Source organism: Taudactylus pleione, unplaced genomic scaffold (genome assembly GCF_031769625.1).
Source record: "Taudactylus pleione unplaced genomic scaffold, aTauple2 ptg000214l, whole genome shotgun sequence".
Lineage (NCBI taxonomy): Eukaryota > Metazoa > Chordata > Amphibia > Anura > Myobatrachidae > Taudactylus > Taudactylus pleione.
The window spans coordinates 5345647-5369850 of record NW_028284616.1 but is presented as its reverse complement, the minus strand read 5'-3'; the positions used below and the strand labels follow the sequence as shown (position 1 = coordinate 5369850).

General features: G+C 46.7%; 1 pseudogene across 1 annotated transcript in view; it reads right to left on the bottom strand.

Moving 5' to 3' along the window:
* Nucleotides 1–19945: 19945 nt before the first annotated feature.
* Nucleotides 19946–24204, bottom strand: part of LOC148517541 (NEDD4-like E3 ubiquitin-protein ligase WWP1) — a 50127-nt pseudogene continuing 45868 nt past the window's right edge. Inside the window, exons 5-10 of the transcript XR_015879264.1 lie at nt 23330–23597; nt 22608–22731; nt 21481–21585; nt 20737–20834; nt 20585–20653; nt 19946–20378 (exon numbers count right to left, since the gene is read on the bottom strand). The product of XR_015879264.1 is annotated as an NEDD4-like E3 ubiquitin-protein ligase WWP1 (transcript). The remainder of the gene's footprint in view (nt 20379–20584; nt 20654–20736; nt 20835–21480; nt 21586–22607; nt 22732–23329; nt 23598–24204) is intronic.

The window sequence follows — 24204 nt, the reverse complement described above, 5'->3', positions numbered from 1 at the left end:
CTGCCTGCCGGTGATATTACTAAGTTTTGTTCCTAGTGGATGTTCACGTGGTCGCTGCACGCTGTGCAGTTCCTTGCTTCCTAATCTTTGTTCCTGTGTCCAGTATCCTGCCATTGTATACCTTTGCTCCCAGTCTCAGTTTACTGTGTCCTTTCTGGATTCTACCCTGTTCCTGTGTCCATCCTCTCTGTGCCTGTGTCTTGCCAAGACCCTCCAGCTTACCTTCTGTGTCTCCTCCAGTTTGTGTCTAGTCCCAGCGTGTACTTGCATCTGCTTGTCAATTCTACTATATTGGTTCTGCTACCAACTCCAACCTGTATCTGCCTGTCAGTTCAACCATTTCAAGTATTGATTCTGTTTCAAGCTCCAACCTGTCAGTTCAACTATATCAAGTATTGGTTCTGCTACAAACTCCAACCTGCATCTGCCTGCCAGTTCAACCATTTCAAGTATTGATTCTGTTACAAGCTCCAACCTGCATTCACCTGTCAGTTCAACTATATCAAGTACTGGTTCTGTTACAAGCACCCACCTGCATCCTGAGCAACTGGTCTGCTACTATCAAATCCATTTCCAGAATTGCAGGTTTAACAGTGTTCCCACCTGCATCATGAGTAGCTGGCCTGCCACGATCAAATCCATTTCCAGCATTGCAGGTTCTACAGTATTCTCACCTGCATCCTGAGTAGCCGGCCTGCCATAATCAAATCCATATCCAGCATTGCAGCTTCAACACAATTCCTACCTGCATCCTGAGTAGCTGGCCTGCTACTATCCAGATCTACAGCCTGTCTGTTTCTGTGCTTATCCACCTGTGCCAGTTAATTTCAAGTCTTCAGACCATCAAGTTAGTTTCCCAGCAGCAGACTCTAGCACACACCTGCATCTGTTTGCCTCAGCCATTAACTCCAACCTTGCCTGCTGCCATTACACCGGGTTAAACTTTTCTGTGGATCCCTGCCTATTTCATGATCCATCAGCGAACTCAAGGGGTCTCTTGTAAATAGTGCAGGTACATCCATAACATCTGGTTTGCGGACCTATTTCCTCCAGTCTCCCTGTTTCCTTGTGTTCTTCGGAAGTTCAAGCAAGATGGAGGCACTGTCCTGCTGGTGGCTCCAGCTTGGCCCAGAAGTCATTGGTAATCCAGATATTCATCATTGGTACCCAGACCTTTATCATCTGTCTCTCATGGCGTGGCTCTTGAGACATCCCTCCTAAGGTCAAGGGGATTCTCTAGCTCTGTCATCAACACCAAGCTTAGAGCGCGTAAACCTGCCTCCACCAGGATCTACCACAGAGTGTGGCATACATATTTCTAGTGGTGTTGTACGAGAGATTACGACCCTCAGCTGTTTCGAATTTCCAGAATACTGGCATACCTTCAAGCTGGATTGTACCTCGGCCTACACCTGGCCTCGTTGAAAGTGCATGTCTCTTCACTGTCAGTGTGGTCCCAATGCAGAATTGCTTCGCTTCCGGATATCCACACCTTCCTCCAGGCTGTCCTCTGGATTCAACCTCCCTTTGTTCCCCCAGTGGCTCCTTGGAATTTGGCAGTAGTTCTTTGGGCCCTCCAGAGAGTTATGGTAAGAACTTACATTTGTTAACTCTCTTTCTTCGAAGTCCATAGGGTCCACAGGTAACCCGCCCTGATGCACCTGGCTTCATATGGGATATGTTTCTGGTCACCGGTTTCCCGTCTCCTTCTGTGTGAGAATGTGATTCTTGAGTGTACCAGTCTTCCTTCTCTCTTATCCTCCTCTGGCCTTTGGCTTGTTACCAACTGAGGTGCCTCTGGCTCGGTGGCTGGGTATAGGGAGAGTGGACCCAATGCATCCTGGGAGCTGAAAGCTTTAACTGCGTGGTGCCCGGATTGGTTCCCATCACCTACACCCCAAGGTTTCCCTCTGGACCCTATGGACTTCGAAGAAAGAGAGTTAACAAAGGTAAGTTCTTACCATAACTCTTTTATTCATGGCTGTGTTCTTAGGCAAAATTGTGAGTAAGCCCACTACCTTGGTTGAGAAGCAACCCCACACATGGATGGTCTCAGGATGCTTTACTGTTTGCATGACACAGAACTGATGATAGCGCTCACCTTTCCTTCTTGTTTTATGAACATTTTTTTGGCATAAAGATCCCGTATACATTTTGATTGACATTTAATATAAAAATGATGTTTGGATTTAGCAAAAATCTCACATGTTAAAAAGATTGAATGGGTCTCTTTTGCTGAAATTATCTAAATAAAGACTTCTAATACATTTAAATTTGCTCACTAAATTTGGTAAATTTATTAGGAGAAGCAATGTTGAGAGAAATGCAATAGTTTGTGATTTGAAAACTTTTTGGTGATTTTTAAGGTGACTTGGTTGTTTTATGTTATACAGGGTAAATCACTATAAAATCAACATTATTTTAATAAATGAGTCTTTGAAAGTCACAGTCCAAATTTTTGTTATGTTATAAATGCAAGTTGTCAGATTTAAAAAGCACTGAAGAAAAAACACAGCCAAATCCACCAAAAACAATTTGCCAAATAATGTAGATGGCTGGTACAGGTAATGTCAATTATCTTGCCTATCATACTAAAAGAAACCACAGGCATATACAAAGCAGCAATGGGTCTGGTCTTCTAGGGGTGGGAGGAGGTGATGATTGAATGGGTTCACTCTTTTGAAGTGATTTAAAAGTTGTATAAATCATTTCCCTTCAGAAGACATTGGAATCTATAATTTTGGAATTCTACAAATAAATTAGTAATACAAATTGCACTCACATGGTCAGTGGCAAACGCAGGATATCAAGAAGGGGGTTTCCAGATGCCTGATTTTAGAGTGAGTGTGGCCAATCCATGAAGAGGGCATAATTAGCACTTTTCCAGCTTTAATATGCATCATACAGTGTATTGTGTGTTATAAATCCAGCATATACAGGACCAGCGATCATAGTAATCCATTAGATGCGGCAATAGGGCCATCCTGCCTGAGCTGTTGTTATTTCAGATGTGGGCACCATTCCAGAGCATGGGAGCAAGTCCGGGAGTCTGGGGGAGCAGCAGAAGAACCTAGCACTGCCCTGGACATATATGTACATATTGGTCTCCTTATGCACTGGTTAGTGTATTATTATGCAGTATAAATAATTAACCCTATTGATGGTCTATAGCAGTGCACCCCTAACAGTGCATGTTTTCCAGATCTCCAAGTTGGTGGCTAACACATGTTAAAAGATCAACAGGTGGTGCTAACTATTTCATTGCGATACTGAGAAGAACATGCAGCACTAGCAAAAATTCTATCAAATTACTATTTCGATTATGGTCATGGTGTGGCCTGGAAGGGGGGCTTTCCAGGCAACCGGAAGCCCCCACGTGTGCCTATGTAGTAATTTGAAAATTTGCCTTTGTGTGTGTTATTAGCAGTGCAAAACGCAGTTGTTCAAGCCATGGTTGCTGTTCTCACTTCATTTCATCATTGCAAATTAGTGTAATTGATCAAATCAACATTCTAGAGGAAAAAATCAATGAATTCAATATTGTGCGGCTCAAAATGTATTGGAGACCAGAACATATATAGAGAGAACTCAGCATAGCATACAAAAAAATAGAAAGCACAAAACAGTAAATTAATGTTTGTTATAATACTGAGAGAAGTAATATAGCAATATACTGTGTATATGTATGTATTGTATATATATATATATATATATATATATATATATATATATATATAATATATATATACACACACACACATACACAGTATATAGCTTATAATTGTGTGGTAGTGGGTGACTTTCAAGGTAACAATTCTGTAGTCCGTCCTTCTCCTGCCTTACTGTGATGGTGCTGCGGCAGCTACTGTATATCAGTATATTATTTGATTTATTGCCCAGTGACGCCACTGTACACAGCTTTATTGCTGTTGCCATGGATAGATCTATGAATCGGGAACATCTCAGTACTAATAACTGGCAGAAGAACTACTTCGTCTAGTAAAGGTCATCAAAGAAATATAAGTCTGAGACAGGGTCCAGTACTTCAGGCAAAAAGTGACATACCTTGTTTAATCCACAACATAAGTGTGGGTGGAAAGGCTCAAGGAAAATGCCATCTTCATGGCTGCTCCGCCGCCCATACCTCTCACCTCTCTACTACACACCACGACCGCCGCCATTACGCCCCCCCCCCCCCCGAGCAGTAGAAAATGGCACAATTCAAAAAAATAAAATACTCGGACTCCCAGCCACCGCCGCCCGCCCGCACGATCCCTGGCGCTCCCCCGACACATACAGCAGCTTGAACAATTAAACATTATCCCCCCGGGCGGGGCGGCAACCGGCGGCCACCTACGCCTTGCGGCCGCACTGAGCTCCGGAGGCGCAGTCCACAGCGCGCCGCTGACAGTGTCCAGGGCGGCATGAGAGGCGCTGATGTCACACTGCCTGCCTGGGAACTGGCTGGGAGGGGCTTGCGCGCTGCAGCTCCCCCTACAGCCAGCCCAGGCAGTGTCAGTATTTCTTAAAAAAAAGAAAAAAATTTGTTAAGCAGCGCTGCTCGCCGGGTCAGACAGGGGAGGTTTCCAGGGACTCGGAAACCCCCCTGCGTGCGCGGGTGATGGTAATACATAAATACTTAGGGGCCTATTCATCATACCTTAAAAATCGATGGAGGTAATTAGGTTTAGAACTCTACCTAATTACCGGAGGAATTCATCATTCCTCCTCTCCATCAGTATCTATTCCCGAAAATCTGTAATTTTTGCGATGACAGCTTTTCGGGAAATAGATACTTTTCCCTGCCTGCTCTAACTTACCGCAGCTGGAAACAGTGCTGCGCATGCGCTGTTACATTCGTAAACCCAGCGCATGCACAGCAGTACCTACAGTGGCAGTAAGTTTGTGTGCCCCCCAACCCCCCCCGCTCACTTCCACCCTGTCGCGCACTTACCTGCCCGCGCAGCAGCCTCCGGCTCCGTCCTGTTGGTCTGACACGTGGTCTCCCAGCACACCACAGTACTGTTTAGAAAAAAAGAAAAAAAAGTTTTTGTTTTTTTCTAAACTTTATTGTGTTTTGCTGGGAGAACAGTGTGCGAGCAACCACCGTTGCCAGAGGAGGGACCAGGGAGCTGCGGGGGACCTGCCCAGCTGACCGCAGGTAATTCTCACCTGCTATTCACCACCTCACAGTGGCGGATAGTACCTCCATCAAATTCCGAAAATTATGTAATTTGATGAATACCATAATTTCCATATCCCCATACTAATGTATGGGGAGTGTGGAAATTAACGCAGGGGAACTTAGCAAGGAGATATCAGTGTTATCTCCTGTGCTCAGTGTCATCATGAATACTAAAATAACGTTATTTAATGAAAATGTCCTTAAAAACGTTATTTTGTTGTGGATGAATAGGCTCCTCAATAGTCCAGAAAGCAGTTTGTAACTGGGACTCTTCTCTGCTAAACGCTATCAAGAATGTCCTATTCACTAACAAGCCCAAAGGGTATAAAGAAAGATAAATAAGATATAAAAGTATTGAAAGGGTCACCATCCAGCAGGACTGTAACCAGGGGTATGCAAGCAATGCTGCTGCTCAAGGCGCAGGGCCCTGGGTGCAATACCATCGTTGTCCCAAGACACCTGCATTTGGCTTGCACGGTGCTTGACACAGCACCCTGCAGTCAGTAGTGGTGCTGCAGAGCTGCCTAGAGTGTCCAATGTGCTCTGCTTCCTGGTGCCATCTCCTACACGGTCCTGCCATCCAGTAAAAAAGGGAAATATATCTCTTCGAAGATGCTGAAACTGGAACCAATGTTTATATTTTCATTGCAGATAAACAGTAATGTTATAATATATTGGCCCAGATAGCAGAGCCTTTGTGTGTCAGGCCCGGTGACAGTGGGGTCTAAGAGGACACCTGTACCATGCCCCGAGATCCAGAGGGACCCCATGGTCCATTGGGGCACAAAATGAGGCCGTGGACTCTGATCCAGTAGCTGCAGTGCGGCAGCCGCCGTGACCCATACCCACTGCTGCGCATCTCCCTTGTAGCCTGGCCAGGGCAGCGCTGGGCTCTGCCAGGTTGATCAGAAGCGACCTGGGCAGTTGGTGATGTGGTGGCGTGACAACATAGGTCACGTCACCGGTGCCGCACATCTGGTACAGCCACCCGCAACTTTCAGTGAAGGAATAGCTGACTCTGCAGGCTGCAGTGGTGAGGGGATAGGGGCTGAGGAAGGTAATGGGGACTGTGGAAGGTGATTGAGGCTGGTGATGGGAGCTTAGGAAGGTTAATGGGAGCTGTGGAAGGTGATTAAGGATGGTGATGGGGGCTAATGAAGGTTGATGGGGGCTGTGGAAAGTGATTGGTGATGGTGGCTTAGAAAGGTTTATGGTGACTCTGGAAGCTGATTGAGGATGGTGATGGGGCTGAGGAAGGTTGGTGCGGGCTGTGGAAGGTGATTGGTGATGGTGGCTTAGGATGGTTGATGGCGGCTTTGGAAGCTGATTGAGGATGGTGATGGGGCTGAGGAAGGTTGATGGGGGCTGTGGAAGGTGATTGTGATGGGGCTTTGGAAGGTGATTGAGGATGGTGATGGGGCTGAGGAAGGTTGATGGAGGCTGAGGAAGGTGATGGGGGCTGAGGAAGGTTGATGGGGGCTTTGGAAGGTGATTGAGGATGGTGATGGGGCAGAGACATCAGTGTACCGGGCTCCAAGATTTCTGTTGCCGGCCCTGTGTTTAGGCGAAGTCACTGTGCTACATAGAAGATTTAGACTTCAATGAATAATTACCATATGTGCCTTTCTACTTATTATCTTTAATTTATAAAGTGCTAACATATGGCATATGCAGAGCTGTACATGGAAGTTTCTGCTATTGTGTTCCTGTAGTGCCTGACCAAAGCACCTGGTTAAGGAGGTCAGCATTTGGAGACATATGTCTGCCAACTGTATTTAATAAAAGAAAATCTGCATATCTGCAGGAGAGCGTAGGCTGATAGGTCTATCATCATTATATATCACCATGAGCAAGTTATCTACTTTTATCTCAAGTATTACATTGCTGGAGGTTCTATAATTATTAAACTTGAAAGACATGTATAGTATCTCAGAATTCTGTTATAGTATGGGTCCCTTGGTGCGAGCTGCATTTATACACTTTTAGTTTTACTTTGAACTGTTGAAGACAGCACATCACATCTCTGAGTTTCTGTTCTCCCACCTATAGATTTCAAAGCTCTGTGTGCTGTATAAAATTGAATTTCAGAAGGTGTCTCTGTGCAAGCAATCTTTGAAAACTAGTTTGTAAAGTGTTTTGCTGATCACCAGGACCCACAGTCTCTGGAGACCTTTTACCCTTACACTGTTGCATCTTCTACTATTTTCCAGATCATTTAGCTGATTTTGCAGCTTTGTACAATATACAGTATTAACTTTTACCTGAGCTGTACTGCACAGGTCAGACACAGCATCATTGAATTTAGCTGTTCTGTCAGCCAGCTGAGAACATGCTCCTCGGTGTCTGCATAAAAGATCCACCCTCTGTGTAAGATTATTAAAGTTCTATGTTGTGGGGAAATAATGGTTATATTGCATGATCTCAACATTGTGCCCTTCTCCCTTCTGTGGGGGAAATGTAATTGTCTGCGAGAAGCAGGCATCGGCGAGATTCCGGCCAGTCTACCCGTTTTTTTTAAAGCATGCATATTTTAAAAGCTATTCCATTTTCCCCCTATAGCTCTCATTTAAATAACTGCTCTTATTCTGACTAGAGAGGCATTTTAGTAACCAAAATAGCTTGTGGTGTTAAAGGAATAGGGCAAATCTGACGTTTGTTTACTTTTCGAGGATCTCTTAGGCTAACACTGAGTTTGGGTATTTATATATCCCCATTGTTTCCCTATAAGGATGTTTAGCATTAGCTCTTTGCTGAGGCAGCTATATATGATCAATCACAGCCAGGCAGTGTAGTATTATTTTGTTGCTTCTTTAATACTCATATTGGTGCAGACATTATCGTAGTAACAAAATATTGTCTTTCATGGAAAGAAGTGTCTCCACCAGTGCAAGACAAGGTAGTTTGGGATAAACAGGTATCTTAGTTGGGGTATGTTCCAGCACACACATCGTCTTAGGATATTTTCAGAACTACCAGGTTCAAATTAAATGGTAAGGATTTTTGACTATTTTGCACTAAGGGCCTGATTCAGAGCCGGACGCTATTTGCGCTCGCTCGTTCATTAAAAAGGGGTGGCTATTCAAATGAACCGTTCGCTCTTTGCGGTCTGTTCACGCCTCTATGTCTGAACGAGCGAACAAAACTTGCGGTCGTAATTTTGAAAAAGACGCCCCCTGGCCGCTCGCACCATACGTCATGTCCGCTATTTAAGAGATTAATCGAGTATATCGAACAGCTTATGAACTGCTCGCTATTCTTGTGGTTGGTTTTTCCTACCACAATCTTGCGAGCAGTTCTGACTATAAATCAACCAAGTGACGTGGTTAATGAAGCTCCTGTATTAATTATGCACACACATAAAACGCCCGTTTTGACCTTTAAGCACGCCTGCGTTCTGATTTCCACTCCCAGTTTTCAAGCACCTTCCCCTGTTACCACCCACATACGCCTCCTCCTGTCACTCAAAATAGCAGGCATTCGCTATTTAGCGAACAAACGATTTTCGGCCGCACTGACTGGTTCACGCATGCGTATTAAAATCCGTACGCATGCGCAGTTGTGCGAACATCGGTCGGAACGAACGAGCCGCCGCTTACGAGCGGCTCTGAATCAGGCCCTAAATGCAGATGGATAAAAGCTGTGCTGTGGATTTTCTACAGAGTTTATAGTGTTAGTTTACAATTAGGAGGAATTTCAGTCCCATTATTGGGAATACATACGTTATACCGCCGTAATCCCTGCAGCGCCAGCCCGACCTGGATGGAAATCCCGATCGGCCCGATCGTCTACAAGGTAAGTATCAACTAACCTAATCTACCCCCTAACCCTAACCCTCCCTTAAGGGTGCCTAACCCTAACCTCCCCCCCTGTGCCTAACCCTAATTTTTATGCAGTGAATGACCAACGATGCGCGTTCCCGCATGAACGATAACAATATCTATGATTGTCCGTACATGCAGGCCAGTCTGGACGATATTGTCAACGTTGCCTGTTCAGAGATGTGGCAGGGTGACTTCAATGAAAGATATATTTCAAGTCGTTGGTAGTACAGATCGTTCATGTGTACCCAGCATAAGCCAGGTAGCTTCCCCCTCCCTTCCTTACAATGTTTTGCAGTATCCCATTCTCATGAGAGCTAATTAAGGAAAAAGTCTAATCAGCCAGGACTTAGTTTTAGGTCTTGACAGCAAACTAATGCACTCATGCTTGACCCGCACCTACTCTGTGCACATGTTTTTACTTTTTAGCCTTTGTCTCTACCTGATTCATTAATCTCTCATTCCTCTTTCGTTGAAAGATGTGCTACTGCGCAGACTCCAGTTTTCCTGTCTATCCATGGAGGCTTCATGATGACCATCGAAGTCACTACTGAGCATGGGCAGGGACCATCTTGTGTAAAATTTTACACTTTACTGTGTGTTGTGATATGGTGGGAGATAATAGTTATGATTATTATTAATAATACTAAATAATAATTTAATAATAATTAAAAATAACAGATCCCTGCACCACTAACCACAGGCAGCATACACTCACCTGCTGCTGAGCTATATAGAATCCCACTTTACTCAAGCTTTGTTCCATCAACAGTGTGCATGTAAAAGTGAGTACGGCTGTACCTGCTATATCTATCAATAAACCAACACAACTGGTTAAGTAACTTGGCTGTTCATAGTTTCAGTCATCCGCTGGTGTGTGCATACATAACTCTGCAATATCAAAACCTGTACACATAATATCTAACCCAGGGTTTCCCAAACTCATGTTGGAGGAGAGCGTTCTGCACGGAGGTGTGCAGACCTAGGGGTATATTTACTAAAGTGAGCGTTTTTATTAATGGAGATATTGCCCATATCAAACCAAACGTGACCTAAATCACCAAACATCAACGTCGTTCTTATGTAAAAAAATATATGTACTAATCGTCGGATTTCAGCTTCAATCATAACCGAACGGTGATGTCTGTCCTTCTTTGCTACTCTAATTTCCGTTTTGATCTTTTAATTTAAAGTACAAATACGATGGCAAACCTGTCCAAACAGAAGCACTGCACATATCAGTACCCAGACCTCTCAGCACGGGCTGGTATGGGAAAATAGGGGGAAAAACAGTGTATTTTCTTATAACCAGCAATAGGCTAAACCAGCCAGGGTGGTGATGTCATAGTAGGAGGACACACAGCTTGGGGTCCCCCTGCCATCACATTAACCAGTACTCAGTCCCAAGCTGGTCAACCCAGGGCTAGAATTTCTCAGAAAGTGAGGACCCCATAAATAAAATGCCCCCCCCTTCCCGAGGAACAACCAGCATTAGGCTGAAAGCCCAGAGCTATTCCCCGCATGCCTGGTGGTGGTGGGTGCTGGGTTAATGGTGAATAACAGATGATAATATTGTTATTTACTGGTGGGCTACATGCTGCATGCTGGCACTTGTTGTTCCCTCAAGTGTATCCCACAGACAAGAGCTGTTGTAGCTTAAACAAGGACATACGCCTGCGTTTCTTGGGCCATATAAATATATGCAACGCTGCATTCAGAAAGTTACTGTATGTCACATTTATCCAACAATAAATGTAGCATTTGGAGTGTGTGCAGTATGTGGGGAATGCTCACCATCTTAACTGACAGCAGCCCAAGTAGGTTAGGAGAAGGTGACGCTAGGACTGAAAGTCCACTTCATTACACAGGAACAAGGCATGAAAGTTAACATAATAAAGTTGAGAGGGATGTGATGAGAATTGTAACCCCAAATACTTCAGGGTGCTAGCTACCCAGCGGAAGAGGAAGGTGTCTCACCATCACAAGCATCCTGGTAAAAGGCCAAGGCTTCATTTTTGTTAGCATTAATTAGAAATCTGGAAATGGAATTCATATCCTTCAGAATCTTTAATGTTGCTGGAATCGCCTCATGTGGTTAAAGGAAATACATGAGCACAATGTCCGCGAAGGCAAGCACCAGAAGGTCAACGGGACCCACAGGCAAGATTATAAAAATTAACAGAGAAAGCAGGCATCCTGTTTAGTCCCGACCTGCTGCTGGAAAGGCCGAATCTAAATCCCACTAAGACAGGCCTTCCGTTCATGGTACAAAGTCTATGGATATCACAGCTAACAACGATATTGTCTCTTTCAACCACGTTATGAGTATGTGTCATAGCTGCTATCATTTTTCAGACATTATGCACTGTATTCCTGCCTTTGGCAAAACCATTTTGAGAAGGGGTAAGTAAGTATGGTAACAAGGTCTTACGTCTAAGGCAACAAGTCTAGAAATAATCTTCAATATTTGTTTTAGCTGAGATACAGACCTTTTGGCAGCAAGGATGGTGTAATGGTTAGCATTACTGCCTCAGAGCACTGAGGTTCTGGGCTTGGATTCCCACAACGACCCTATCTGTGTGGAGTTCGTATACTGGTAGGTTAATTGGCTCCTGACAAAAATTAATCCTGGCATGTATGTGTGTGTACATGTTGTAGATTGTAAGCTCTACTGGGGCATGGACTAATGTGAATGGTCAAATATTCTCTGTAAAGCGGTGCGGAAAATGTGTGTGCTACATAATTAACTGGTAATAAATAAATAAAACAAATGTGGGACTATACCACATTTGGGTCTCTATTTGACTTTGTTAGCACTACAATTCTGTCCATATTAAAACCATCTGGGGATCCATGTCCTTCTATGATAGAGTTGCATAGCGAGGTCAGTAGCTTGTAGTAGTCGCAATTGACTCCATCTGGCCCCAGGGTTTTGCAATTGGACAGGGACTTGATGAATGTAGGGCTGGCACATCAGGGGGTGCTTTATAAAGGTATTCATAATATTTAAAAAAAACTGTTTAAAATATTGTGGGGGGTCCGTGAGTTGCTCAAAATTTTCAAAATAGGTGGGGAGGTATGATGAGTCCTAATGTTAGCCAAAAGCTACCCAGATCTGTTGCCCACCTAAAGTACTGTACCTATTTTTCTGGAAGGTAAGGTTAAGTTGGGCCCGCTCAGTGCATAAGACGTCATATGATTGTTGTACATCTGTAAAGGCTTGACAGATAGTGGTTTGCTAACAACCGCTTCCTATGAGTCACATAAGAAATAATGGGGTCTATGTACTAAGCCTTGGAGAAAGTGGTTGGAGATAAAGTACCAACCAATCAGCTCCTAACTGAAATTTTTTTTTCAAATACATTTACAAAGTAGGTCAGACATATTACTTTAAAACAACACAAAATAAACATGGTAAATTATTGTTATGGAGTATATTTCTGAAACATCAGCACTTCAAGCAGAAATAAATCAATGTCTCTGGTGCCCTCTGTTAGGACTGCCAGCAGGTAGTCCGATATATGTATCAGGAGCGGCGGCACTCAGGTAAATAATCATTGTTGACAGCAGTGTCATTGATGTTATATAGTCTCTATGTGTGTGTTAATGAGTGCAGACAGACATGCTTAGTGTGTGGTTTTATTGAGTGCTACCAGGGTAAATGTATGTGTGTGTGTAGGTTTAATGAGTGCTGGCAGGGTGAGGTGTGTGAGTTTGTGGGGGGGGGTTAATTGGTGCTGACATATGGTATAATGGGGCACAGATGTGTGTCATAAATATAAATTGGGGCATGGATGTGTTGCATAATGTATTGTGGACACAGCTGTATGGCATATAAAGAAGTTGGAGCACGTGTGGCATATGTATTAGGGCATTGTATAGCATAATTCATGGCAGTGTCATACAATACATTTGGTGCACAGCTGTGGGGCATATGTATTGGAGGCATTGATGTATAGCATAATTATGAATTGGGGATACAGCTGTGTGGCATATAATGAATTTGTGGCACAGATGTGGCATATTATGAATTGGGGGCAGTGTTATGAGGCACAGTATGATTTTGGGGCTTGGCTGTGTGGCATATTACTTGGGGCATTTCTGTATAGTATATTATGAATTTGGGACACTGCTGTGTGGCATATTATAAATCGGCATCACTAATGTGTGGCATAGTATGGCATAGTATTGGAGGGAGCAGGGGCAGTGGATGAAATGTTGCCTAGGGCGCCCAGACACCTTGCACTGGCCCTGGGTGGACGATTTGCAGGAGGAAGAGGTGGTCATCTATGGCAAATGTCATTTTTTTAGTGTCTAGTCAGTGTATCTGTAGTTCTGAATGTATTTTCAACTATACTGTATCTATTAGTATATCTAATATTAAAGATAAAAAAAAATAACCAATAATACACATATACCCGATTTTAGGCAACTTATATTTCTACCTACACTCCATAAGTATTAGCTCACATTATGCATCTACTTTGTTCTCCTAAGCAAACAAAGATCTAGCCAATAGAATCTGTTCGTCATTCATTGCCTATTGTGAATGCAGGGGTGCAGAGAGGGGTGCTACTGATTACCCTGGCCCAGCCAGAAGGGCCTAGTGGGGTCCGGGTCCGCCACTCCTCCCTCTTAGTCCTGCAAGCGGTAGCAGCACCCAGCACTTACTGCTGTGTGCTGGGCTGCAGTGAATATAGGGAGTCTGCTACTGCTGCAGTCACCTATGTCTGCACCTAATAGGAGGGGAAAGAGCTCACCCCTGGATCTGCCCCTGTCTGAGGGGTACAATGACGCCCACCCTTTTTTTGAAGGCGGTTCCCCAATACGAACAAGCTACACACCAGTGAAGGACAGACTGTGAAAAGGATCTACACCCACACACACAATATGAGGTACCCAACATTTAAAGCGCCAATAACGGATAAGCTGGGCTTATTTATACCATCTATACGGGATACTGAAAGAAGGGGGTGTGCCGCAAGGCCAGGCCCCAGTAACTCACGGCACGCCTCCGTGAGGTGAGGCCATGCCTCTTTTGCGGGCGTGCAGGCGGGACTGCCAGGGCTGCGCGGCAGCCCCTTTCCGTCCCTGTTAGCAGTGCAGGTGTCTACACACTTTACACTCAAAAACAAATATCCAGGATGTTGTCAGGATCCCGACCATCAAAATGCCGATGGTCCCAATACTGACAGAAGCATCCCTGCGTTCACAATCTCGACAGGTCCTGACGGTAAGTATTAGGGTTAGGGTTAGGCACTAGGGGGAGGGTTAGGCTGCAGGAGGGGTGGGTGAGGGGCACTAGCGCATGGAGGGGGGGTTTCTAAGTACCCAGAAACCCCCCCCTGACCAACCAATATTTTTTTTTATTCAGAGATGGAGACAACCTTGTCTCCATCTCTGCACCATCCCTGGGCCACCCACGATCGGCTGCGCGGCGCTGCCCGGCCAGGCCCCTGCCAGTTCAGATGTCAGCGCTTCCGCGTCAGGTGGCTTTCATAACACCTGACGTGGAAGCGCTGACAGCTGAATCGGCAGTGGATGGGCTGTGCGCCATGCACACAGCCCTCCCAGAGGGAGCTAGACAGAGGGAAGCATTGCCGGAGCCGGGCTCCACCATCCGGCTCACGGACAGAGGCAGGCACAGGAGCGGGGATTCGGGTAAGTGTTTTTTTTGTGTGTATTTTTCGTTGTATATGTAAGGGGCACTGCTGGGGGGAGGCACTACTGGAGGGCATTATATTGGGGGCACTTCAAGGGGGGACCACTAGTGGAGGCACTGACACTGCTGGGGGTCACTGCTGGGGAGAGGCACTACTGGGGGCACTGGCACTGCTGGGGGGTACTATCTATTGGGCACTACCGGGGGCACTAAGTAAGGGGCACTGCATAGGGGGGAATACTACTGGGGGTACAATATAAGTGGCACTGCATATGGGGGACCACTACTGGGGGCTCTGGCACTGCTGGGGGGAGGCACTACTGGGGGCTCTAGCACTGCTGGGGGGAGGCACTACTGGGGGCACTGGCACTGCTGGGGGGTACTATCTATTGGGCACTACTGGGGGCACTAAATAAGGGGCACTGCATAGGGGGGAATACTACTGGGGGTACAATATAAGTGGCACTGCATATGGGGGACCACTACTGGGGGCTCTGGCACTGCTGGGGGGGCACTATATAAGGGGCACTGCATAGGGGGGACCACCACATAAGGCATGGCATAGGTGGGTCTACTACTGGGGGCAGTATATAAGGGGCACTGCATAGGGAGAGGACTACTACTGGGGGCAGTATATAAGGGGCACTGCATAGGGAGGGGACTACTACTGGGGGCACTACATAGGGAGGACTACTACTGGGGGGCTCTGTCGCGCGCACCTACTTATATATGTGTGTGTGTAGACATCTATAATGGAAACCCCTCCCTGAAAATCCTGCGTTTGCCCCTGAGGGGTAGACTGCAGGAGGGTTAGAGTTAGGCTGCATGAGGGGTGGGTTAGGGGTAGACTGCAGTAGGGTTAGGCTGCAGGAGGGGTGGGTTAGGGGTAGACTGCAGGAGGGTTAGAGTTAGGCTGCATGAGGGGTGGGTTAGGGGTAGACTGCAGTAGGGTTAGGCTGCAGGAGGGGTGGGTTAGGGGTAGACTGCAGGAGGGTTAGGCTGCGAGAGGGCAGGGTTGGGCTGCAGGAGGGTTAGGCTGCATGAGGGTTAGGCTGCAGGAGGGGAGGGTTGGGCTGCAGGAGGGTTAGGGTTAGACTGCGGGAGGGTTAGACTGCGGGAGGGTTAGGCTGCAGGAGGGTTAGGCTGCAGGAGGGGAGGGTTAGGCTGCAAGAGGGTTAGGCTGTGAGAGGGGAGGGTTGGACTGCAGGAGGGTTAGGCTTAAAATCTGTTGGGATGCCGCTACTGTGATTCTGACTGTTGTGCACACAGATATCTACAAGTGTCACATATGAAATGAATCAGCACAGCCTCAGTACTGACAGCAGCAAGATGGCACGGGACCTGGCGGCTTACACTTACCAGACATCTTGCACCACCTGGTGCACTGAGGGTAGATGTGTGAGGACACAGCTGTACCTCTCATATTGTTTACCGAAATCCGCCCAGCATTTGTATTATGGGCCTGATTCACAGATGGTTGGTAAAGCAGCAGCTCTCGCAATAGTGGTTGCAGGAATATGCAAATGCTACTCTCTGCCTTCCCTTTGTATTCCACGGTGTGATGGAGTGTAAGACCAGTGACATGCCCACTTTCAGGCTGTGTGGTCTGCGAATTTGTATGGAGATTGTAAACACTCTTTGGCGCAACATCGGTAGCACCAACTACATCTGCGGTAGACTAGGCTCTAGTCTATCTACTCTAATCCACCTAAACATCGTCTCTGAAGCATTGGTTTTGCGATTGGAAATGTAGCAGCGTTCCCAGACACGCCTGTGACACTCCCATAACATGCCCCCTTTTTGCATTCACTTTAGGTCACCACCCAGTCTCCACCTTGAATCTCCCAGCGATTGCAGACCCCTTCTCCAGTTTTAGTGATACAGTACACATTTGGGAATACCATAAGGGTTTCCAAGACATTTTGCGCGTGCAGTAACAAAACATCGCTCAACTGCGTAAGCTTCGGCAGTATCCTTCATTGAATCAGGCCCTGTACTTGGAGATCCCAAGACGGCCATCATAAAATCTCCTACTGACAGTGATTCACCTGTTTAGAAACTGCTGCTGCAACTACATTTTGGATTGAGAAGTCAACAAGGACCTTGCTATTAAGCCGGATATCAACAGCTAGGACTCAGAGACCTGCGGGAGGCTGCTGCCAACTCAAAAGAGCTAGGTAGGCGTCTGGGCAGCCACGCCCCCGGCACGCCCACCAAAGGGGGCGTGCTGTCAATCACCATCGACAGAACGCCCCCTTTGGTGCGAGACCCGTTATTCGGGTCTCGCGCATGCACACGACGGAGCCGGCTCCCTCGTGCGCATGCGCACTTGGGCAACATCGACCCGCTTGCGAGCGCTCAGCGCTCGTGAGCGGGTCTGAATCAGGCCCTGAGGTCGTTGTTCCCTTCCTGTGTAGGATGAGTTTGCTTAGCACATAAAGTGTAATTGATGCAGAAATTAGTAAGTGTAATGTCAGTATGAGATGGGGAGATGGCCGTGCTTAGTGGCTGTAACAATGGCTTACTGTATGTACAGCAGACTTGCCTACCCTCCCGATTTCCGCGGGAGTCTCTCGTTTTAAGATGGGAGCTACCGCTACCCCGGAAAGTGATGAGAACCTCCCGGTTTCCTCAATGTGCAGTTGAAAATCCGAACTGCGCATGTGCGAGTCCAGATGGGACAGGGCTCCAGAATGTAACAGCATGACTTTGCTGCAATGCTACAGGCTGGCCACCACGGGGATTGTGAGCAGCGCAGCGGTGGCGGTCTAGCTCATAATCAGGCAGACTCTCTGCGGTATGCAATCGGGAAGCCGGCTGGCAATCGGGAAGCCGGCTTCCCGACTGTCATATCCCGGCGAGGGTGAAATGACCGGCGTATAGATGTAGACGCCGCTCATTTTACCAACGCCAGGAGACCGGCGCCCGGCATCCAGATCGAAGTGATGCCGGGTGCTGCTGCGGACAGCCGCGCGGGGGGGGAGGGGGTTAGGCTAGGGGGAGGGAGGTTTAGGCACCGCCGGGGGGGGACAGGGTTAGGCACCTCCCCGGGGGCAGTGCTGCCATCAGAAATTGTGGGGCCCGGGACTCACAAAATTATCAGGGCCCCCCCCCAACAGAGTGCGGAAACAGTGAGCCAGATGAGGGCGTGGGCTGAATCGACGGCAGATACGGCTAGTCCCACCCCTCCGTACGGCCCTGTATATCAATGTGCAGAGTTAACCTGGGTTCACACTAACGGATATATCTGCAGGTGATGGTTGTTCATACACACTGAACAACCATCACCTGTCTTTTGACCGCAGGTCCCGCTGACCGGGGGGCGTGGTGCCCTCCCCCTCCCCCTGCAGCAAGTGTACGGGTGGTCGGCCGACTGCCCTCACAGAAATGCACAGAAGGTGCAGAACTCCAGGCATCAATAATAAAAAATCAATAAAGTTGATTATAGCGCCAGCATATTTATTTTTTACTGTGGACTATATATATTAATATATAATCTCTAACAGCCTACATGTCTATCCAGCCCTGCACTCACTCGTTTTTAACCCCCTTCTGTCTCTGCAGTGGTGTTGCAGCCCTCTTTTGCCTCAGCCAGCATGTGAATCTTACCTTGTTTCTTCTGTTCCAGGCGGCTGCTGCTCCTCCGGCGCCGTGGCTCTTCTCTACTGCAGTGGCGCGCGGCAACGTCGTGACGTCACGCGCACTGAATAAACTTTATTGTGCATCTGTCGACAGAGGATGGCCCGCAGACCGTGACCTCCCTCACGGCGGGCAGCAGTGGCGGTCCCATATATTTGCGCTGGCAGTAGCGGTGATGGGCGGGCATAGGATGGGGGGCCCGTTTCACTTACACTGGCTATAGCCGCGGCGGGTGGGTGGTAGGAGCGGGCCGGGCCCCCTGTCTTTGTTTAAGTGTCCGGGCCCGGGACAGTAGTCCCGACGGTCCCCCCCTGATGGCGGCCCTGCCCGGGGGACTTAGGTTTAGGTGGCGGGGAAGGGGGGGTTAGGTTTAGGCACTTAGAGGGGGGATTAGGGTTAGGCACTGGGGGGAAGGTTAGGGTTAGGCACCCCTAAGGAGGGTTAGGTTAGTTCATACTTACCTGGGGACGATCAGTACTTTCAGCCATGTCGGCCTGCCGCTGCCGCGATTTGAACCACCGGACTTGTTTCCGGCGGTAATTCGTATGTATTCCCTCTCTGCAGTGACTCCCACCCGGAGTCTCATGGCAGGGCAGTGACTGGAGGCAGCGACAGCATCCTTCCCCTGGTAGCTCTAAACTACTCCCCTAGAAAAAGGTAACTGTGAGTAGCAGGGGCTTTTGTTTACTATATGACAGAGCTTGACTAAGCAGCTTTGTTTACTTGCTTTGCTCTGTGCATATGGTTTCACGTGGGTGGAAGGATCCAGGGATAAGATAAGCTCGGGATTACCTTATCTTGCAAGGTTGTGATCTCTGTGGACAGTTATCTGGAATGACAGGCAGTCTGCACTCTGCAAGTCCCCACTGGGAGGGCAGACTGCCTGTCATTTCAGAGAGCCGTCTAATGAGGTCATATCCCTGCAAGATAAGGCAATTCAGTTTGTACAGACAGCCCCAGCCTCACACTGAACTCTCTCACATTCACTAGCCCACCTTTTTACAACAGTCTACCATACTCCCACCTATACTGACACTGGTGCACCCTTGTTACTGTCCCCATAGTGCAGCAAAAGTTAAACTTTTCTTGTGCCAGTTCTGTTTCCCATTAGATTGTAAACTCTCACAATCCAGTACACCCCCCTTAATGGGAATAGATACCCTCTTAAGTGAAGCTAGACACGCCCTTTGGTTGGAGCTGGCCACGCCCCCTCGATTGCGCCCCCTTGCTCTGCGTATTCTACTAAAGTCTATAATCTCCCTGAAACTAGTTTTCAGAAGTAGGCAAGTATGATGTACAGTACGTGTCAGTGGGCAGATGGTCTATATACAGCTAAGAGAGTCCTTATCACAGGTGTACACACACTGGTAAACCTTATGTGGAGAACAGGAGAATTTGATACTGGTTTATAAATATGGCGAGTTGTTACTGTATATATGCCGAATTACTGTGTATTGTCTGCTACACCTTAATCGTGATTGATTTCCCATCTGTATCAGGTATACAGATATATTATAGTATATTACAACTATATAAATAATAAATGAATTGTGATTTATAAATTGAGTGAGAAATAAAAAGGCGATGAAGATAGGAAGTGACCGGATGTAGAAGTCACTGTAAGGCTTTATTGATGTTATTGCCTTGGAAAGTTGTTGTTACAGGGGCCCCAGGTGTTACAGGGGCCCCAGATGTTACAGGGTGCCCCAGGTGTTAGAGGAGGCCCCAGGTGTTACAGAAGGATCCAGGTGTTAGAGGAGGCCCCAGGTGTTATAGGAGGATCCAGATGTTACAGGAGTGTCCAGATGTTACAGGAGTGTCCCAGGTGTTAGAGGAGGCCCCAGGTGTTAGAGGAGGCCCCAGGTGTTAGAGGAGGATCCAGATGTTACAGGAGTGTCCCAGGTGTTAGAGGAGGCCCCAGGTGTTAGAGGAGGATCCAGATGTTACAGGAGTGTCCAGGTGTTTTCATGCTCTTCATTCAAATCCAAACCGTTCTGTCTCCCGTAGAGCAAAAAGCAGCTTTGCCTTCATCTGCTCGTAGTTCTTATATGGAGGTAGGTACAGGCGATTATAGCTGCAGAGATAAGATGTGTAACGGAGGGTGGGATTAATCACCAGCATCATATACAAAGGTAAAGTTGGTCACACAATTCTGATATGCAGGCCAGACGGCCACTATTACACTGAAACTATGGGCATGGTACTAATACTGTACATATATGTGCCCATATAAGTCAATAAGCAATTGCATATTATAAGCGCTGGGTAATAGGCACTTACCATGTGTGGCCTTCTGGCAGAAATGATTTTCTCCCGCCTTTGGCAATGCAGAATATCTGGCGGCCATGTCTTCCTGCAATGATAATAATTGTTCATCAGGTTTTCTATAACTACAGGACATTTGATCTTGTTACAATCAGCCAATCGGACACTTACCCATCAATCCTGCAAAGCCATCCAGAGGTAAGCTGCTGGTGCCGGTCACAAATTGCAGCAGGCGTATCCGGTCCTGGTTCATCTCACTGACAAACTACATCAGGATGAAAGAGTCATAGTTATACATCATTCCCCCAATAGTGGGAAATCAGATACATTTGTACATGTGCGGATCCAGAAGACTTCCATACCACCTGCCACCCACAGTACATGTCACTGTGTCACAGTGATGCAGGATAAATAAATACTGGTATATATACATACAGTATAGAGCTGGGACAGATAGACAGCCATCTTGTACATATAACCACATGTAAGATATGTCATCTGCGTTACAGAAACATTAGCGTCACAAACAAAGGGTTGCCTGTCACAGAAGGAAAAGGGATGGCCAATGGGCCTGTGCTAAGCAGGGATGACTGATCCATTGTCTGTAATCTCCTCTCCCTCCTGAGATGTGAGGGAAGGCGCCTATTGTGTGATATGTAACCGCCTTTATCACCCACCATCCCGGCTCTCACAGCTCATGTCCCTAAAGGAGAAGGAGGATGGGGAATAGGCCACAGGTTATGGTGGGCTGGGGTGCTAAAGATCATGCATTAGGGGGATATGGAACAGGAGACACATGTATTATAGGCCAGGGCATATATATCACACAATGAGTTAATAAATGCAGTTATTTGATATGCCCAGAAACATAATATCATTATTACATATGACCTAACAGTAGGGTCACTTACCCGCCAGAACTAGACGACCTGTTTGCTGTTCCGTGTGTAGCGCTGATAGACCGTGTTCCTCTGCCAGTCCAACACGTCTATGTCTTGTATACCGCACAGCATCACCTGCAAAACCAAATGCCATTATCTTACCCTGTACTCCCAGGGCACTTCTGTAACTACCATCAGCCAAAGCCTATTTACCCACTGATGATAAACACCCTGTAGAACGTCCAGCTCACACATGACTCCCAGCGTGTTCCGTGTAAGGATGTACTGGGTACATCACCTCTGTGCCAGCTAATATAGTGTCACTTACACCACTGACACTGACAGCATTTTACTATTCGTCTCCCTAATCCTACTAATGATGTCTGTAATTGGGATTTTGTTTCTCCTATGGTTGGATCCTGCACTTTTTATTCAGTCTTATGGTAATCATCAGTGTGCGGCTGTTATTGTAACTGTTATTAACCCTATCACAAATCTGTCCTATTTAACCCCATACATACTATGGCAGAGGATTATTATATATATAGTATATGCAGCAAGCTGTAATATCACCCCCTTAATGTCCAGCATTACAGGGGATATTATACCTCACAGCTCTAACTTCTCCTATAAGGAGTCACATTCCCAGACACTGAGCAGCCTATTGCTACCAGCCTTCTGGTACGGTTGCCTGGGGACTGTCCAAAGGTGTTATCAGAATGACAGCGCCCCCTACTGACTGAGGCACTTTGCCAACTGGTACTACAATCCCTTTGCAGGTCCTCAAAGCAACACTGCGGGATAGAAAACTACAGTAGTGATGAGCGATTCAATCTGCTTGAAGGTAAGGGCATGAGAAGAAGCAGCAGCCACTTTATTAAGTGTATGTGTGAACGGGGGGGGGGGGGGGATGTTTAGATAACAATCTCTTTAACTTTTGGTGTATTTGTTTTTTATAGCGGCAGAGGTAGAGCCCACACACAGGCAGCACTGTCATCTAATGTGTTCCTGACACTCACTGACCCGGTGCAACATGTCCTCTCCCCAAGTCCACTTCCTCTGTATCCTGCTCCTCCTCCAGGGGATTTATATACTCACTATGCGTTTTATGACCCAACAGTACAAAACTATACGTATATAAGTGTAGTATATCGTACCTCCAGCTCCTCCTCCTGGAAGCACTGCAGCCACTGCAGGGGGACAACGCTGCTAAACCCCTCCAGGAATGCGCTCATCTGAAGTTCTCCTCTAGATAACATCCACTCAGACATCAGACTAGAGATACAGAGACAGGGTGAGAGGGGTCACAGCGGATTTCCCTTCCCAGGCCAGGCACGGCTAACAGCAGGACCGTAACAGTGCTGTATTACTGTTATCTATTAGTGACACTGATGGGGGATATTACTGCATTGTTAGTTAGTGCTAAAAATATTGCTATGATGGGGCAACATTAATCATTTATTTCCACTTTACTATAATTAATAATATTGGTCTCAATGAAGTTAAACATTAATATAATAATAAAATAATATTGCCCCATAAGAGAGTTATTAATTTTATTTGCCTCCTTAGTCAATACATAATAATTGCCCTGACTATAAGTGTACTGTGATTCCCTGCCTTTTGATTGGCCGAATAGATGCAGCAGTTTTATGGTGGGTTTGTGGTGGGTTTTCCATGGGTTTCGGCGAAACCACCGGCAGTTTGGTCAGATACCGACAGACATCAACAGTGGTTTTTAAAACACCAATAAAACTTCTAAACAGTAAATTTCGATGTTTGGGCTTCAAATCGCTGGTGATGTCCATCAGTTGCATAATGAGGGGGAAATAGGCATTTACTAAATGTTACCCCTTATGTACAGTTGCCTACCTAATGTTATTCCTCCTTATTGGCCTCAGTAACCCGGATGTTTGCCCCATCCGGCCTCAGCTCGCGGGATGTGACTTCTCCTAGCGTGTCCATGGTTACAGAGAAGAACAGCTCCAAGTCACAGTCCTCGATGTTGTCTGTGCAAACAAGAAGCGTAGACACCATTGTACACACCGTGTAGCCGGATATCTCAGCATTACAGGAGAGGTGAAGGACAAAGAAACAGAAGAAGTTTTCTACCCGGACACTCTGGTCATACATAATATCCGGGATATTTTATTGTTGCAAACTAATGCCATATATTCTTGGTACAGACAGTGCTTAGTTACCCAATGCTATGTGCTATAAATGTGTGATTCTGAGCAGTTATGGCTCTGAGCTGAGCACATAGAATAGCACGGTCTGCCCACAGATATATGCTATCATCCTAATGTCCTACTAACACACACATGATACACTTACAGCGCTGCCAATAATACAAGTAAGAATATAATATATAAAGTCTTTGTTTCCTCACAGCCTTAGTGCACTGGACACAAATATTTAGTTACTCACCTTATCCATGTGAGAGACCTGTAGATCTGAGCAGAGCCGTAACTAGACTTTTTGGTGCCCTGTGCCAGAAAGAGCATTGGCGCCCCCCTCATTTTTCAAAGGGACATAAGGCACCCAAAAAATGGCCATGGCTTCATGGGGAAGGGCAAGGGAAGAGATAGGAGAGGCCAGGAGATGCTGGGGATGAAATAAGAGGAAGCTACAAGCAAGAATGATAATAAACAGAAATTTGACAGGCCCAAACAACACCCCCTGACCCGTGGTGCCCTGTGCGATGGCACTGGCCGCACTACCCTAGCTACGGCCCTGGACTGAGGGTCAATGGCC